A 14,913-nucleotide genomic window follows, 5' to 3' on the forward strand; every position below is an offset into this window, starting at 1 on the left:
GGAAATTGGACTCACAAGGCTGTATCCAAGGACTATCCTTTTACTTTTGACCTCATGTCAATTTTCCTCTTAGTTAAACACAGTAACATAGTAGATGACGGCAGAAAAAGACCTGCACGGTCCATCCAGTCTGCCCAACAAGATAAACTCATATGTGCTACTTTTTTGTATACCTTACCTTGATTTGTATCTGCCATTTTCAGGGCACAGACTGTAGAAGTCTGCCCAGCACTATCCCCACCTCCCAACCACCAGCCCCACCACCGGCTCTGCCACCAATCTTAGCTAAGCTTCTGAGGATCCATTCCTTCTGAACAGGATTCCTTTATGTTTATCCCACGCATTTTTGAATTCCGTTACCGTTTTCATCTCCACCACCCTCCTGTGGGAGGGCATTCTAAGTATCCACCACTCTCTCCATGAAAAAATACTTCCTGGCATTTTTCTTCAGTCTGCCCCCTTCAATCTCATTTCATGACCTCTAGTTCTACCGCCTTACCATCTACGGAAAAGGTTAATTTGCGGATTAATACCTTTCAAATATCTGAATGTCTGTATCATATCACCCGTTTCTCTTTTCCCCCAGGGTATACATGTTCAGGTCAGTAAGTCTCTCCTCATACGTCTTGTAACGCAAATCCCATACCATTCTTATAACTTTTCTTTGCACCGCTTCAATTCTTTTTACATCCTTAGCAAGATATGGCCTCCAAAACCGAACACAATACTCCAGGTGGGGCCTCACCAACCGTTATAAAGCACCTTATGAGCACACCAGTTTGAACAGATAAGTGTCACGTAGCCACTAATTTATGCTTATGCAATGTTATGAGTAAATGAGAGTTATTTCAGCATAGGTAGGTTGGGGGAAGAGTCTATGATTAGAAATACATACGGGCAGAGGTTCACCGTGGGAGTGAAGTGAAACCAGCCATGGTGATCATATACGACTCTACCTTATACAATTTGGTAATATTATAGAGTTACTCCGATCTACTACATTTTTTTGTACCCTAGAAATAAGCAGTAGATTTTCCCACATCAATCTTATGGACTTTTTTAAACCTTGCTAAGTTAACTGCTTTTACCACATTCTCTGGCAACAAATTCCAGAGTTTAATTACATGCTATACAAAGAAATTATTTTCTCCAGTTTGTTTTAAATTTACTACTTAGTAGATTCACTGCGTGCCCCCTAGTCCTAGCAAAAATGGTTGGGACTCTATGAAAATTCAGACCTCAGATTGCAGAATCTGTTTGCATTTTCAAGAGACTCTATTTTACATTGGTGTTAATGTCATATCTTTCACAAATAAAAATTATTTTGCTTCACATTATTTCTCAATTCCACCACATTCTGTTTAAAGATCTGCTACCACAGCCTTTAAGGAATCTTGCTGTTGGACATAATTATCAACTTTCTCTGTCAAGAAAACTATTTTACCAGTGACTTCTCCAAACTCAACTCCATTCCATGATACTTCCAAAGAGAGAACCTTAGGTCTTACCAACACTGAATTTGCTTCAAATGGGGAGGATGTTCCAAATCTTGAAGGAAAATCAAGCCTGCAGTCTGTGCCAATTCAGTTCACCTAGTATTTCAAGCCTGCAGAACTTCTGGGGCTCGGGGCACTACAGATTTCCCCTCCATTGTCTCTAGCATGGTCTGAGCTACAACGGGAGCCTTCATTTAGGGGGCCAGCAAAACACTCCCAGCACGCAAGAGGATTCCCTGTGGCCCTGGTGAGGCCTTGCACTGCTCTGGACTAAGAATAACATCAAGCTCAAGAGACACACTGACAAGCCTCCTTCCACATGCAGGGTTTCAAGCGAGCTGCTAGTAACAAAAGACTATTGCTAAACATAGTCCTCCATATCTCCAACCACAATGTGCTCCAAGGATCACCTCGGATAAGTGGGCCGTTCTACTACGTGAGCCCAAAACTGTGGCCTAAAGTCATTCAGGACACCATTCCCACTGGCAAAGAAAGGAAGGCAGATGTAACCTGAGTACCCCGGCCTAAGCCCCCTCCCCCTCCTGCACTCATGGTGCTGGTAGAAAACCTCATCTGCAAACACACAACGAAAAACACAAAATTAGCTCAAAACTCATCTTGGCCTTAGATGTAAATGTTAGACACTGGCAGAAAGAAAAGAAACTGGGAAGAGTATGTGTGTGTTTGGGGGAGGGGGGCAGACCTCAGATTCCTCAGAGTTACCTCCTTATGTCATGGCCTGCTTCCTGAAGTAAGCCCGAAAATGAACTCAGACACATGGGCCAAGTCGGTAGGAAAGACCTCTGCTTCAGCCTATAGCTCTGGAAGAAGCAATTCTGCCAGTCAGAACACTCAGCCTGTAACCCAAGCTCCCTTGGGACTAGCTGAAGAAAGAAAATCATCCCTTCTCTTTCTGCTATATAGGTGCATACCCCTGCCTGTTTTTGAAAACCACTGCTGTGGCTTGGAACAAATGCTGCAGAGTTCTTCTGATGTCTTATTTAAAACCTTTTCAGAGAGTTATAAAAACCAATAAAACTTATTGACCAGTAAAACCTTTTCAGAGGAAGGAAAAAAACAGTGGTAAATGTGTGTGTGTGGTGTGGGGGATGGGAGAAAATAACTCAGGACTCCTCCAAATATCAACCCTGCTCTAGAACAAATTAAAACTTGCTACCCCCCATTCTATAATCCTTTCCCTTGATGAACTGTTATATGGACTGCTGGGCTGCTCACATTTCAGCACTTTATCAGAGATTTTGTATCATCTCCATGGCAAGCATCAGAGAAGAGACATGAAATGAAAGCTCATCACTTAAGGCTGTGAGCAACTTCATCAGACCTTAAAAATCCACGTACAAAAAAATGAGAGAGAAAAAAAAAAAAAAGACCAGTTAGAAAGGATTTGATCTAAATAATCAAATGCATCACAAATCTGACATGAAGGTATCGAAGTATACACAGTGGTGATAACAAGGGAGACTGTATTGGTAAGCAAATTATTAAGAACAAAACGCCTGATACGGTCATGTTTCACTGACAATGGGTCGAAGTCTGGAAGCATGGTAAGCAGACATTACTGTTTCTTCTTCATCCAGTCATGATGTTGGCGTTCATTTCTGTTGATGTGTATCCCTATTATATTTGTATGCACCGCAACCTTTATGTATTTTCTTTTCTTTGAGCAGTTAATCAACTGTTATAAACCTGAACCCAACAGGGGCTCAACATAACTGTAAAGATAAAATCATAATTTGAGAATAAAAAACAAATAACCACAGTAAATCCATTGCAGTTATCAGAATTATATAGTTAAAGAAAGTAATAGATAGATCAATAAATATAAAGCAAGTACTTAAAACCTTAAAACCACTAAGGGCTTGGTACAGCAAAAGTGCAGCAGTGTGAGGTCAGTCAAACACTAAGGGTAATAGATATAATATCAGATGAAAATACATAAATAGATACAAAATTATATATAATTTATTTGCTGCATTTGTATCCCACATTTTCCCACCTCTTTGCAGGCTCAATGTGGCTTACATTATGCCGCAATGGCAATCGTCATTAACGGTGTGAGAAGAGCAAAGTATTGATACAATTAATACAATTAAGGTACATTAGATATCAAGAAAATTAGAAACAAAGAATTAATACACCTCAGATATGCAAAATAGAGAACGGTGTTAAATAATAACAATATGATTAAAGTAGTCAAATTAGGAGTTCAATGTTGATTAGTTTTGATACAGATGTGATACAGGGTCTTTATGAAGGGTTCTTATTGTAGGTCTCGTTGAATAATTTAGTTTTCTGAATCCAGGGAGAGAACAAATTACACCAAAATAGCTAAGTCCATGGAAGGCTTAGAATGGAAATAGGCACAGACAAAATGCAGCAGTGAAAGATAAATAAAAGACACCAAAACTATATAAAGAAGAAAGGTGCCACTGAACTTTCTTTCTGAGAAGTTCCAAGAGAAGAGGACATTTTTCTGGCAATCATTTTCTGTTCCTTGGCTGCTGGAGAGGTAGCTCATCCAGTGACCTCAATTAAGAGTTAAGGTGTGGGGAAGTAGAATACTTGCATAGATTGCTGAATCAGCTTCAAAGAGCCTGTTTAAAAAAGGCCCCTTAGATTCAAAACTATATGAAGAGGAAAGGTCCCACTGAACTTTCTTTATGAGAAGTTCTGAGAGGAGCAATTGTAGGTTAGTGATAGGCAAAATAAAAATATAAAAAGCAAATTTTATCAACTAATCTACATAGTCTTTTCCACTTAGTTTTAAAAACTTTGTACTACAGCATTAACAGATAGAATCTAGCAGGCACTGCAGGATCTAGTTTAGTTTAGACCACCAGGGGATGTACCCAAGTGCGGACAGCTGTTGTAGATATAATAGGCATCTCTGAGACCTGGTGGAAGGAGGATAACCAGTCACACTGTCATACCGGGGTACAAATTATATCATAGTGATAGGGTGGATCAAATTGGTGGCAGGGTAGCATTGTATATAAGTACATAAGTAATGCCACACTGGGAAAAGACCAAGGGTCCATCGAGCCCAGCATCCTGTCCATGACAGCGGCCAATCCAGGCCAAGGGCAGCTGGCAAGCTTCCCAAACGTACAAACATTCTATACATGTTATTCCTGGAATTGTGGATTTTTCCCAAGTCCATTTAGTAGCGGATTATGGACTTGTCCTTTAGGAAACCGTCTAACCCCTTTTTAAACTCTGCCAAGCTAACCGCCTTCACCACGTTCTCCGGCAACGAATTCCAGAGTTTAATTACGCGTTGGGTGAAGAAAGATTTTCTCCGATTTGTTTTAAATTTACTACACTGTAGTTTCATCGCATGCCCCCTAGTCCTAGTATTTTTGGAAAGCGTGAACAGATGCTTCACATCCACCTGTTCCACTCCACTCATTATTTTATATACCTCTATCATGTCTCCCATCAGCCGTCTCTTCCCCAAGCTGAAAAGCCCTAGCCTCCTTAGCCTTGAATCAAATAGATTGAAAATTCTGCAGGAAACAAAACACTTATGGGAATCACTGTGGATTGAAATTCCACGTGTAAAGGGGAAAAGGATAGTGATAAGGAGTGTACTACCGTCTGCCTGGCCAAAATGAACAGACGGATGCAGAAATGTTAAAGGAAATTAGGGATGCAAACAAACTGGGCAACACAATAATAATGGGTGATTTCAATTACCCCGATATTGACTGGGTAAATGTAACATCGAGGCACGCTAGGGAGGTAAAATTCCTTGATGAAATCAAGGACAGCTTTATGGAGCAGCTGGTACAGGAGCAGACGAGAGAAGGAAAAATTCTAGACCTAGTCCTTAATGGAGCGTATCATCTGGTGCGGGAGGTAATAGTGCTGGGGCCACTTGATAACAGTCATCATAATATGATCGGATTTGATATTAGCTTTGAATTAAGTATACATAGGAAATCAAATACATTAGCATTTAACTTTAAAAAAGGAGACTATGATAAAATGAGAAGAATGGTGGGGAAAAAAAAAAAACAAAAAACTGAGGAGCAACTGCGAGGGTCAAAAATTTACATCAGGTATGGATGCTGTTCAAAAACACCATCCTGGAAGCCCAGCCAAATATATTCCACGTATTAAAAAAGGAGGACAGAAGACCAAACGATAACCGGCGTGGTTAAATAGTGAGGTGAAGGAAGCTATTAGAGCTAAAAGAAAATCCTTCAGAAAATGGAAGAAGGAACCGACTGAAAATAAGAAACGGCATAAGGAATGTCAAGTCAAATGCAAAGCGCTGATAAGGAAGGCTAAGAGGGACTTTGAAAAAAGATTGCGTTGGAGGCAAACACACATAGTAAAATTTTTTTTAGGTATATTAAAAGCAGGAAGCCGGCAAAAGAATCAGTTGGATCGCTAGATGACCGAGGAGTAAAAGGGGCAATCAGGGAAGACAAAGCCGTAGCAGAGAGATTAAATGAATTCTTAGCTTCGGTCTTCACCGAAGAAAATTTGGGTGGGATACCGGTGCCGGAAATGGTATTCGAAGCTGACGAGTTGCTGAAACTTAATGAATTCTCTGTAAACCTGGAGGAAGTAATGGGGCAGTTCTAGAAATTGAAGGGTAGCAAATCTACTGGACCAGATGGTATTCATCCCAGAGTACAGATAGAACTAAAAAATGAGCTTGCGGAGCTATTGTTAGTAATATGTAATTTATCCTTAAAATCGAGCATGGTACTGGAAGATTGGAGGGTGGCCAATGTAACGCCGATTTTTAAAAAAGGTTCCAGAGGAGATCCGGGAAATTATAGACCAGTGAGTCTGACGTTAGGGCCGGGCAAAATGGTAGAAACTAAATATTAAGAAATAAAATTACAGAGCATATTCAAAAGCATGGATTAATGAGACAAAGTCAACATGGATTTAGTGAAGGGAAATCTTGCTTCACCAATCTACTACATTTCTTTGAAGGGGTAAACAAACGTGGATAAAGGTGAGCCAGTAGAAATTGTGTATCTCGATTTTCAGAAGGCGTTTGACAAAGCACCTCATGAAAGACTCGAAATTGGAGAGTCATGGGATAGGAGGTAGTGTTCTATTGTGGATTAAAAACTGGTTAAAAGATAAACTGTTATACATGACTTGTGTTAAGTTACCATGAAATGTAAGGCGAGGTTCATTCTGTATTGCTCTGTTGGATATTGTATTACATGTCAATAAAGACTTCATGCAAATTAAAAAAAAAAAAAAAAAGCAAACAGAGTAGGGTTAAATGGTCAGTATTCTCAATGAAGAAGGGTAGTTAGTGGGGTTCCCCAGGATTCTGTGCTGGGACCGCTGCTTTTTAACATATTTATGACCTAGAAATGGGAGTAACTAGTGAGGTAATTAAATTTGCTGATGACACAAAGTTATTCAAAGTCGTTAAATCGTGGGAGGACTGTGAAAAATTACAAGCGGACCTTACGAGACTGGGAGTCTAAATGGCAGATGATGTTTAATGTGAGCAAGTACAAAGTGATGCATGTGGGAAAGAGGAACCCTAATTATAGCAACGTCATGCAAGGTTCCACGTTAGGAGTCACGGACCAAGAAAGGGATCTAGGTGTCGTCGTTGGTGATACGTTGAAACCTTCTGCTCAGTGTGTTGCTCCGGCTAAGAAAGCAAATAAAATGTTAGGTATTATTAGGAAAGGAATGGAAAACAAAAATGAGGATGTTATAATGCCTTTGTATCGCTCCATGGTGCAACCGTACCTCGAATATTGTGTTCAATTCTGGTTGCCGCATCTCAAAACAGATATAGTGGAACTAGAAAAGGTACAGAGAAGGGCGACGAAAATGATAAAGGGGAAAGGCTAAAGCGGCTAGAGCTCTTCAGCTTGGAGAAAAAGCAGCTGAGGGGAGATATGATAGAGGTCTATAAAATAATGAGTGGAGTTGAAAGGGTAGACGTGATGCGTCTGTTTACGGTTTCCAAAAATACTAGGACTAGGGGGCATGCGATGAAGCTACAATGTAGTAAATTTAAAACAAATCGGAGAAAATGTTTCTTCACTCAACGTGTAATTAAACTCTGGAATTCGAGGTCACGTGACGCCAAGGTGCAGGGCTGACGCTAGTGAGCGGAGCTCCGTGCACATTCACCCTATAATCAGCTAATCTGCCGACTCCATAAAGGAAAACGGTGCAGCTGCGATTGCATAGACTCAGGGAACTGACCGGCGATTGAAGAAAACGTGATTGAACAAAGAATGGCGGCGAAAACGGTCAGGAGAGAGCGAGATAAAACGAAACTGGCTGATAAGATGGCCAACCATCGTGAGCTCAGAGAGCATAACGTGGGATCGGCCTGGCTGACAGAGATCACCGCAGAGGTAACAGCAGCGGTTGAGGCAGCGCTGGACAAGAAACTTCAACAATTATTTGATCGGATGGAAGAAGCTCATGAGCGGTTAGACAGTATGAGCCTAGAGCTGGATGAGGGCCTGCAGCGCATATCGGACCTGGAGGAGACCGTTGAGGCACAGAAAGAGAACTCAGTGCAACTGAAGCGACGCGTGCAGGATCTGGAAGCAAAGGTAGACGATTTGGAGAATTGTAGTAGGCGAAACAATTTGAGACTAGTTGGACTCCCTGAATCACTGCTGGATAAGGACATGCCTACCTTTTTGGAGGAATGGCAGATAAACTACAACATTTCTGCGTGGAGTGGGCCCATAGAGTGGGGCCTGTGCGACAGACAGCGGCTAGACCGAGAGTGGTAATATTCAAGAGTCTCAACTTTCACCATAAACAGTATATTTTGGATGCAATTCGCAGTGGCAACTCTCTCACCTATCAGGGAAAGTAGATTTTATGCTTTCAGGATTATTCTCAGCAGGTGCAGATATTACGGAAGTCCTTCGCGCCTTTGTGTACAGACCTGTTTCATAAGAAGATAAAGTTTGCACTCTTATATCCAGCTAAATTGCGTGTTACCATAAATGGAGTTACAAAATTTTTCGATAAGGTGGAAGCAGCTAAAGACTATATACAACAAAAGGGAACAGATCCAGCTAATTGAGGAAAGAGAGAAAGAACAACGGATCCTGTAGAGTGCTGTTTGGGGATCCCGGGTTCCCACGAAATGGTTTTGAGTTAAGTGTTTGGTTCAGTCATGGATAAGAGAGACCCAGGATTGGAAGTTCAGGGGATCGGATAGATGATGATTATTAAGTCTCATACAGAATATGCTGCAGGTATTGGATTCTGGATTCTGAGATTAACTATGCGAGAGTACCGGCAGCGAGGTTCTTGGTAAGATAACTGACTGCTTCCTGGAGGGCCCTCGAGTTGGAGGGCGGACTTCGGGAATATGCAGACGGCAGTTAGTGAGGGGAGGATGACATCAACTAAACAAAATATCAGAGGATCTCTCCTGTCACCTATAAGTGAGACTATAAAGACTGAATTAGTGGATATGTTGCATATGGGTATATTTAGACAATATGTTGGGGAATGGAACGGGAGGGGGATGTTGATAGTTTGTGTGGAAGGGTGAATGCAGGTGTTATATCGTGACTAGTTCTTGGAATGGGAAGGGAAGTTGGGGAAGGGGATGAGGGATCCGGGAAGGGGAGGGGGGAAGGGATACAGGCTACCAATTGAAATACAGTAGTAAGAGAGTGAAAGTGAGAGAGAGGAAGGATGACTGGGTGTGGAAAAGAACAGTGGGGGTGGTGCAGCTGGGACACCACTCCTGCTGGATATTACTAGATGTACATACGATTAGCCAAGAGCGAGATGGGGTCACGTAATAGGACTTAAAGTATACTCCTGGAACGTGGGGGGCATATCGTCACCCATTAAAAGGAAGAAAATTCTCCATAGCCTTAAAAAGAAAAGTGCTGATATTGCGCTCCTCCAAGAAACACATCTAACAGCCCAGGAGCATAAGAAGCTCCAAACTTGGTGGGTGGGGACTATGCTAGACGCCCCGGCAGTGGGGAAAAAAGCGGGAGTGGTGATATTATTTCGTAAATCACTCACAGTCGAGGTTGAGCAGATCCATGTTGATGCAGATGGGAGATATATTATAGCACAGGTAAAGGTGAATGGCAGGTCTTGTTTAATCTGCAATGTTTATGCCCCAAATGTGTACAATAAACAATTTTATCATAATTTCTTAAGCAAGGTACAAAAGTCCAACATTCAGCAGAAGATAATTGGGGGGGGGGACTTCAATGTGGTGGCGGACCCGAGTATGGACAGATTACACACTAAATCGGGAGGGGCAGTAGGAGCTAATAAGGGTATATCTCTGCTATGTGGAGCACTGGGAATGGTAGATGCGTGGAGGGTGTTACATCCAAACACTAAAGACTATACTCACTACTCTAGAGCACACCATACACAATCAAGGATTGATTATCTATTGATAGATGAAGAGAGTTTCTCTGGCATTATCGAGGCAGATATTGATCCTACGATCATATCAGATCATGCGGCTATATATATAAAAATGAGGGATCAGAATCTGCAGAGTAGACAGTTTAGATGGGCCTTCCCCATGGATTTGTATTATGATCTAGAATTCTGGACACATATTAGAGAGAAATGGAAAGAATATAGCATGCATAACGCACCACACGTACATACCCCGACATTATATTGGGAAGCAGGAAAGGCTGTCTTAAGGGGAGAGATAATAGCGTATAGCGCTAGGAAGAAGAAACGGAGCGATCAAGCTATCATTAGAATGGGGAAACTACTAGTACGCCTCAGGAGGTCCTATGGACAACATTCCACAAGTCATACCAGGGAGCAACTGTTGGCCACACAAGCCTCGCTTAATGAGTTATTGCATCAACGAGCAAGTAAATCAGCTGAATATTATAGATATCGATTATTTCAGTATGGCAATAAACCAGGGAAAATGATGGCGGGGTTAGTGAGGAGAGCGAGGGGCCAGAGAAGAGTGCTGGCAGTGCGGGCGCCACCAGGGGGCTTGGCACATACGGATGCAGGGATACAGGCAGTGTTCCAAGATTATTATGCCAGGTTGTATGCCAAGAATGACACAGATGATTTAGATCCAGATATGTATCTTTAGAATGTTACACTGCCTAAGATATCAGAGCAACAGCGGCAGGAGCTCAACAAACAGATAAAAGTAGAAGAGGTCCATAGAGGAATCAGAGATAGTGCACTGCATAAAGCAGCGGGTCCGGATGGATTCCGGGCTGAATTCTATAAAATCTTAGTACAGGACATAGGTGACACATTAGTCAATGCATTTAACGATTCTGTGGCATTGGGGGAACTCCCGTCATCCTTGAGATTGGCAGATATAATGGTCTTTTTGAAACCTGAGAAGGATCCGACTTTACCAGATTCCTACAGACCGATATCACTCATCAGCTATGAGGCAAAGCTGCTGGCTAAGATTTTAGCTGCGAGATTGGCTGGGGTGCTGCCTGGGATAGTGGCCTCTCCTCAAGTTGGATTTATTCAAGGGAGACAGAGTGTGAAAAATATTAGGATGATATTAGCTACGATGGAGCGAGTGCGTAGGGAAGGAGGAGACTCGCTATTGATCAGCTTCGACGCCCAAAAGGCGTTTGATAGGGTTGAGTGGGAATTTCTTTTTGCAACGCTGCGGGCATATGGGTTTCAGGGGTACTTTACACAAGCAATATCTATATTATACAAAAACCCAGCGGCCAGAGTGCTGGTTAATGGCTCGTACTCTGAAAGCTTCCCGGTTAACCGGGGTACTAGGCAGGGCTGCCCTTTGTCTCCACTGCTCTTCGCCATAACATTGGACCCTTTAGTGCGTGACATATTAGGGAATCCCGAGATTGAAGGGATAAAATTGGGAACCCGAGAATTTAAAATCTCAGCCTTTGCGGATGATATCCTGGTTCATCTGGATAGGCCAGAGAGGTCGTTACCAGTATTGATGGAGGTATTTGCAGAATATGGTACATTCTCGGGGTTTAAATTGAATACTCAAAAATCTGAGGGATTGCCTATGACTGATAAAGTAAGAGAGCAGTGGAAGGGTGAGTTTCCACTGCGATGGTCGGCAAAGGAGTTTAAATATCTAGGCATTGTGTTAACTGGGGACCTGAGTAGATTATATAGACGAAATGTAGATGAGCTCCTTCATCATACGAGACATCAGTTGGCCAGATGGGAGGGATTGCCCTTGACGGTGAGCGGGAGAGTAGGTCTCTTCGCAATGGTACTTTTCCCTAGATGGCTCTATGTGCTAAGACAGTTGCCGATCCTCGTACAGACTAAAGACCTTAAGAAACTTAATGGAATGTTGTCCAGGTTTTGCTGGGGTGGGAAGAAGGCAAAACTCAAACTGGAATTTATGTATGGAAGAGGGGAGGAGGGAGGCTTAGGGATGCCTGATATAAGACAATATTAACTGGGCCTGTTTGACGAGACATCTAGCAGACTGGATATTAGAAACAGAAGAGTATACGGATTGGAAGACCGAGTACGAAATATTCAGGCCCTACCATCCATATTATTTGTTACATCTTAAGGGTAAAAACCTGCCTAAGAGTTGGGGGCAACATATTTTATTACACCCGATGCGTAGTATGTGGCAATATATATTAAAGCAATTGAATAAGAATCCACATTGTACCGATCAGCTCCCACTAGTGGGGAATGCAGATTTTGGCCCGGGGAATATGCAAAAGAGGATTGCTAATTGGGCACAGGAAGGGGTGATCCTGGTGGCGGATGTCGTGCAGGATTCGGGGAAGGTTATATCGAGAGAGGCTTTAGAGGGTATGGTGGGTGCAAAGAATGTGACATGGTATGAATATCATCAGCTACATAGCTACATTATGCAATTATTTAGAGGCAAGTGTGATAGAGGGATTTATGACTTATTGGTGAACTTATTTTTACCACAAGGTAGGGAACAGACTTCGGTATCTATACTTTATAAACAGTTAAGAATGATTGCCCCACCCCGAAGTTATGAGGTAGAGGCTCAGAAATGGTCTACTGATATGGGAGTGGAGATAAGAAGTGGGGACATAGTTAAATACCTGAAGGAGATAACACATAAAGTAACCAGTGCTTGACATCGGGAGATACAATTTAGAATCATATTGAGAGCATATTTTTCCCCAGTGCAGGCCTATTATGCTGGAAGAATTCAGGAGCCAAACTGTAGTAAATGCAACCTTCAGAGAGCGTCTGTATTTCACATGCTATGGGAATTCCCAGTAATTAGGCAGTTTTGGGGTAAAATCATGGAATATTGTGAAATATTGCTAAAGAAGAAGATACGTCTGCCACCCAAGAGTATGGTGCTGGGACTGATTGGGAGTGGGCTAGTTATTCGGCAAGGGGAGCGATTATTAATATATAAGGCTTTAATCATTGGGAAACAATGTATATTGCAATTTTGGACTCAGGAAACAGGGCCATCCTACTGGCTGTGGAGGAATATGCTTCACTCACTGGTGATGATGGAGGCATATAGAGCTAGTCGTAGCCCTAGAAGTAAACAACGATTCTGGGAGGTCTGGGAACCATATGTGCAGGCCCTGTCTAGCAGAGCTCGTAGTTTATTGATGAATACTCTCACGTTGTAGCCTGGGGATTTGGGGAGGGGGTGAAGGGGTATAAGATTTTTCTGTGGGGGAGGATTATATGGAATGGGAGGGGGGAGGGGGGAAGAGTGCTCCAAGTTGGAACGATTTGTGTTAGGTGACTAAATTTGTATGGGTGAGGCTAGCCTCATATTGAAGTGCTGATGTATACGTGCTAACTATACATGAGTGTCATTTTCAGTGGACAGAGACGAAGGGAATTGTTAATAATTGGAGAGGGGGGGAGGAAATTAAAAGGTATTGACGTTATGGAACTGTCAAAAGATTGTTATGGTTTTATGATGACACTGTATATGTGCCTTCGTGTTGGCTGTATTATTATTATCGTCAATAAAATAGATTTAAAATAAACTCTGGAATTCGTTGCCAGAGAATGTAGTAAAGGCGGTTAGCTTAGAAGAGTTTAAAAAAGGTTTGGACGGCTTCCTAAAGGAAAAGTCCATAGACTGTTATTAAATGGACTTGGGGAAAATCCACTATTTCTGGGATAAGCAGTATAAAATGTTTTGTACTTTTTTGGGCTCTTGCCAGGTATTTGTGACCTGGATTGGCCACGGTTGGAAACAGGATGCTGGGCTTGATGGACCTTTGGTCTTTCCCAGTATGGCAATACTTATGTACTCACTATAGTAAACTTGGGTTCAGAATAATTTATCTTTTTATATATATATATATATATATGTATGCACTTTAAAAAAATGCTAAAGTGTTTTAAATTGTTTTAAATGTGCTCAGACCATACCGTTTACACCCATTATATCCCCAAGAGGATATATATATTTTTAATATATTGAGTTTGTTTGAAGCATTGTGAGTGTATACTTTACCCTGTAAGTGTGGGTTGTTTGTAAAAGAGTGTGTTTTTATTTTTAGTTTCCCTTTCTGATGAAGACTTTTGAAACTCGGCCAGAGTTAAAGGGAGCAGTTATTTTGATGGCAAGATTGGAATGGATGAATGATATGTGATTTTAATGAAGCACAAGCACGAGCACAATATACCCCAAGGGAAGTGAAATAATTATGTGAATATGTGTGTATATCGCATTGTGGGTTGGTTTGTGTAAGATATGTGGGGGAAGAGAAATCAGGGTGTCATGAATTAACATATTCCTCCTTTAGGTTTAAACAAACGGTGAACTGTATGTTTTATTATCCATGTATCAGAAGGTAATATGGAATGTACCATAATTTATGGGCGGAGGTTTGAGCTCAAGTCTAACAATATTTAATGTGAATAGTCCATGACTTATACATATGTATTATAGATATACGCATACATTGGTGAGTAAGATCTACTTGGGCGCAGCTGTATGTACATACACAAATATTAGGAGGTGGAACATCATATGTGCAATGATGGTTCCATTGTGACACCACCACATATTCCTCTTGGGGATATAATGGGTGTAAACGGTATGGTCTGAGCACATTTAAAACAATTTAAAACACTTTAGCATTTTTTTAAAGTGCATACATACATATATATATATATAAAAAGATAAATTATTCTGAACCCAAGTTTACTATAGTGAGTTTAAGGTTTAACTTGGTTGGTTGGATTTGATCTTCCTGATTTTTTGTAATACTTATGTACTAACAGTGAGGGAGACATATGAAAACTGACCAAAAACAGGAATAAATAAATACGTTAAAAGTTAACTATCCAATTAAAAAAACAAACAAACAAGTCTGTATTCCAATTAATGTACAGTATGTTTTCCTATGGATATACAGTATGAAATCTAAAAATTAACCTTTGTTCAATTCCTAAAAACATGTCATCTAGA

The 14,913-nt window shown here is 41.3% G+C and overlaps 1 protein-coding gene and 1 non-coding gene across 2 annotated transcripts in view; both read right to left on the reverse strand.

Moving 5' to 3' along the window:
• The window catches only part of LOC115470429 (splicing factor 3B subunit 3-like), a gene marked incomplete at its 3' end in the record, with an annotated part of 107,982 nt that overhangs the window by 40,164 nt on the left and 52,905 nt on the right, over positions 1-14,913 (reverse strand).
• Positions 2,737-2,820, reverse strand: LOC115471474. The gene has a single exon (XR_003942358.1). It is a non-coding gene; the product is annotated as a small nucleolar RNA SNORD111 (small nucleolar RNA).

The sequence above is a fragment of the Microcaecilia unicolor genome, chromosome 5, assembly GCF_901765095.1.
Source record: "Microcaecilia unicolor chromosome 5, aMicUni1.1, whole genome shotgun sequence".
Classification (NCBI taxonomy): domain Eukaryota; kingdom Metazoa; phylum Chordata; class Amphibia; order Gymnophiona; family Siphonopidae; genus Microcaecilia; species Microcaecilia unicolor.